A 3,941-nucleotide genomic window follows, 5' to 3' on the forward strand; every position below is an offset into this window, starting at 1 on the left:
GAGGAGTATGTCACACATAACTCCGAAAAAAGCAGGAGGAAGTAGATGATGCACTAACTAATACAAAAAATAATACTTTACGTACGGACAGGCAAGAGTTGCTACGGATGTAAGCTGATGTATAATGGACAAGCATGAGTTATAAGAGCTATTACACCAGAAGAGCACGCAGGAGATATAATAACTTATACGAAACGGTTTGGTTTGTTTTGAATTTCGCGCAAAGCTACACGAAGGCTATCTGCGCTAGCCGTCCCTAATTTAGCAGTGAAAAGACGAGAGAGAAGGCAACTAGTCATCACCACCCACCGCCAACTCTTTAGCTACTATTTTACCAACCAATAGTGGGATTGACTGTAACATTATAACGCCCCACGGCTGAAAGGGCGACATGTTTGGTGCGACGGGATCTGAATCAATACTTGTATATATTTTCAGCAGAACAATATTCCCTCTGGGTATCATCTTCAATCAATACTTGTATATTTTTCAGTAGAACAATATTCCCCTCTGTATCATCTTCAATCAATACTTGTATATATTTTTTCAGTAGAACAATATTTCTTCTGGGTATCATCTTCAATCAATACTTGCAAAATATTTTCAGTAGAACAATATTCTCTGGGTATCATCTTCAATCAATACTTGTATATATTTTCAGTAGAACAATATTTCTTCTGGTATCATCTTCAATCAATACTTATATATATTTTTCAGTAGAACAATATTCCATCTGTATCATCTTCAATCAATACTTGTATATATTTTTCAGTGGAACAACAATATTCCCTCTGGTATCATCTTCAATCAATACTTGTATATATATTTTTTCAGTAGAACAATATTCCATTCGTATCATCTTCAATCAATACTTGTATATATTTTTTGTAGAACAATATTCCATCTGGGTATCATCTTCAATCAATACTTGTATATATTTTTTCAGTAGAACAATATTCCATCTGGGTATCATCTTCAATCAATACTTGTATATATTTTTCAGTAGAACAATATTCCTCTGGGTATCATCTTCAATCAATACTTGTACATATTTTTCAGTAGAACAATATTCCCTCTGGGTATCATCTTCAATCAATACTTGTATATATTTTTTCAGTAGAACAATATTTCATGGGTATCATCTTCAATCAATACTTGTATATATTTTTCAGTAGAACAATATTCCATCTGGGTATCATCTTCAATCAATACTTGTACATATTTTTTCAGTAGAACAATATTCTCTCTGGGTATCATCTTCAATCAATACTTGTACATATTTTCAGTAGAACAATATTCCCTCTGTATCATCTTCAATCAATACTTGTATATATTTTTCAGTAGAACAACATTCCCTCTGGGTATCATCTTCAATCAATACTTGTATACATATTTTCAGTAGAACAATATTTCTCTGGGTATCATCTTCAATCAATACTTGTATATATTTTTCAGTAGAACAATATTCTCTGGGTATCATCTTCAATCAATACTTGTACATATTTTTCAGTAGAACAATATTCCTCTAGGTATCATCTTCAATCAATACTTGTACATATTTTTCAGTAGAACAATATTCTCCGGGTATCATCTTCAATCAATACTTGTATATATTTTTCAGTAGAACAATATTCTCTGGGTATCACCTTCAATCAATACTTGTATATATATTTTTCAGTAGAACAATATTCCTCATCAAGGTATCATCTCTTCAATCAATACTTGTATAACATTCTTTATCACGTTTTCGCACCTTTCACCGTTAGATGATACACACAGTAATTACAGGAGGAAGTGTTCGTTTGAGAGTCGTGTTATTCTTGTAACAGTAGTGTACACTGAGATGATACCATTAAGGTAGCCATGACATTATAATAGGTCAGTCGTGTGTTTATGCATCACATAAATCAGAGATTAATTTAAACATTACAAATGTTCTTCCAAGTGTTGTTTCTCACCAATCAGAATAACCAATATTTCTTTTTAATTTTTCGCCCTAAGCTACACGAGGACTATATGTGCTAGTCGTCCCCTAATTTATCAGTGTAAGACAAGATGGAAGGAAACTAGTATCACTTACCCACTGCCAACTCTTGGGTTACTTTACCATACCGAATAGCGGGATTGACTGTCAAATTATAACGCTCTCACAGAGAAAGAGCGAGCATGTTTGGTGCGGCGGGAATTAGAACCCGCAACCTCAGCTTATGAATAGAGCGCCTTAATCACCGGGTCATCCAGGGCAAAAAAGAGAAGCCTCCTGTTACTACAGCGGTGAGTATACGGATGTACAACGCTAAAATCAGAAGTTCGATTCCCCTCGGTGGGCCAGCGGATAGCCTGATGTTGAAAAACACACACAAACACACACGCAAAAAAGAAAGTTCGATAGGCCTAGAAATATTATAGCTTATGAAACTTGAAACGATGGTGAATATTGTGTCTGGAATCTAATTGAAACGTTCAAAAAATTGAAACAAAATAAAAAATTAACGGCTTCGTACGATTCTTTTTTTTTTAGTTCTGTTCAGGCCCGGTAGGGCCAGGTGGGTTAAGACGTTCGACTCGTAATCTGAGGATCGCGGGTTCGAATCCCCGTGGCACTAAACATGCTCTCCATTTCAGCCGTGGGGGCTTTATAACATGACGGTGAATCCTACTATTGGTTGGTAAAAGAGTAGCCCAAGAGTTGGCGGTAGGTGGTGATGACTAGCTGCCTTTCCTAGTCTTACACTGCTAAATTAGGGACGGCTAGCGCAGATAGCCCTCGTGTAGCTTTGCGCGAAATCAAAAACCAAAAACAACAAGTTCTATTCTTCCATATTCATTTTAAAATCCATTTTTCTTTTCGTTCTCATCAGTTTCCTACACAGGCAACATGTACTTACAGTGGGTTGTTCACAACAAAGAACGCTGTATGATGTAGTTGTTCACATGACTAACTATTTGAACTTTGATTGGTGGGAAATTCTTATCAGGATTTTAGAAATATCCAGAACGTTTCTTCAGAATTAGTTGATCAATTTTATTTTATCTCAAGAAACTGTAAAAAAAAAAGGCTTCTTTACACCCAGGTATTCCACAGTAATGCAGCGTAGGCCTTTATGGATTCCACTTTTTATTTATGCCTAAATTACAAATTTATCAACAGTGTGAAATAATTGGATACGACTAGCATCTTACATGTCAGGAACTGAAAGTCTAAGTCAAACACATATAGATCTCAGGTATAATTGTTTTTATTTACAACTACACTGACTAGAAGGAGGACAGTTAGTCAACATCAACCTTTGTCACAGCTTTTAATCGAATAACGGAATTGACTGTCACTCTTATAATATACCTACAATAAATCATGTTCAACATCGCGGCACGAGTTGTGGACTTTGAGATCTGCGTCTCGGTGCCCAGGTTTCTATACTACATTCATCCAAACTGAATGAATTAGTAAAAGAAAACATAGCTTTATTATGTTGTCTGTTTGTTTGCTTTCTGAATTTCGCGCAAAGCTACACGAGGGCTATCTGCGCTAGCCGTTCCTAATTTAGTAGTGTAAGGCTAGAGGGAAGACAGCTACTGATCACCACCCATCGCCAACACTTGGGCTACTCTTTAACCAACGAATAGTGGGATTGACCGTCACATTATAACATCTCCACGGCTGAAAGGGTGAGCATGTTTGGTGCAACCGGGATTCGAACCCGCGACCCTCAAATTACAGAGTCGAACGCCTTAACACACTTGGCCATGCCGGGCTCTTATGTTCAGTCAAGACTCGGTTTGCCTGTTACTGAAGTTAAATAATTCATATTCTAAAGATTGATTCACAACAAAGTTTTTGTTCGTGACTTTACATTTCAGTGAATGTTTTCAACAAAATAATATTGTAGGTATATATATACATAAAATAAGGATATAATACATCCATGGAATTTTTTTTA

Source organism: Tachypleus tridentatus, chromosome 11 (genome assembly GCF_004210375.1).
Source record: "Tachypleus tridentatus isolate NWPU-2018 chromosome 11, ASM421037v1, whole genome shotgun sequence".
Taxonomy (NCBI): domain Eukaryota; kingdom Metazoa; phylum Arthropoda; class Merostomata; order Xiphosura; family Limulidae; genus Tachypleus; species Tachypleus tridentatus.